The sequence below is a fragment of the Phalaenopsis equestris genome, unplaced genomic scaffold, assembly GCF_001263595.1.
Source record: "Phalaenopsis equestris unplaced genomic scaffold, ASM126359v1 Scaffold000533, whole genome shotgun sequence".
NCBI lineage: Eukaryota > Viridiplantae > Streptophyta > Magnoliopsida > Asparagales > Orchidaceae > Phalaenopsis > Phalaenopsis equestris.
Window position 1 is genome coordinate 780300 of NW_018164973.1, and position 1083 is coordinate 781382.

Consider the following 1083-nt stretch of genomic DNA (forward strand, 5'->3'; position numbering starts at 1 on the left):
CTGCGGCGGGGGGGCGTGACATCGGTGCGATGGATCGCACGGCGTTGAGCGAAGACAGAGATCGCGAGAGGCTCCCGTCTCTCTCGGTTTTAACCGAAACCATCGCTAACGTGATTAATCTTCCCGATACGATCGCCATTAGAGCTAGCTGGGAATGCAGCAAAGGAATCGCAGCGTACAAAGACCTACGAACCATCTTTCTCCTTCTTCCGCTCCGCTCCTGCTGGAATCCATGGAGTAAGGTAACCTCTGCCTTTCTTCACTCTGCCCACCTTCATGCGATTTTCAGCTTATCAAAATTTCCTAAATCAGCCTTCGATGTTCTGAATCCTGGACTCAGGCAAAACAGAGGAGAAACGGAATTTAAATATGTCATTTTTACTGTTTGGCAGGATTTAAATATCTAAATTGTTCTGGAATTCCACTCAAATTCTGCAACCTAGCAGCCCCTAAGTTGCTCTTCATGCTCCGAGCACCGTGGTCTCTACTCTCTTTCACATTTGACAACGAAAGTGCATATATATATTTTCATTCATGCGTTTATTTTCAAGCCTATTTAACTTTTTTTAGCTTTTTATCTTATTTTTTTTACTGATATGAAGTCATTTTTTGCTTCTTAAGTATCAAATATATTATTATAACACTTCTGTTGTAAATAATATTAATGCACAGGGGCAGAATGATCATTTATCCATAAACAGCTGCAAATCAGTTGTTTTCTAAACACACAAACCAAACAGTCAGTCAGATTATTCGAATCAGCTGGTTATCAGCAGACTATCAGGATAAGCTGCTTATCAGCATAAGATGGATAAGCTGCAGCTGCCCCAAACAGACTCTAAAGAGTCTGATAGAGATTAGCTCAAGTCTTACCTGTCTGCTCATCGAGCTCGTTTCATGAATCATTTATCAAGCCAAGTTAGAGCGATCTCACAAGTTGGCTTAAGTGCTTCAACAATCTTCTAAACAAATCTAAGTGACTTTCTTGTGGAGTAGTTGCATGAGTTTAGAGCCTAAATGAACTCATATTGAGGTCAATTGATTGTCATCAATAGGGAGAAATATTAAGTTTGAATGTCCGCA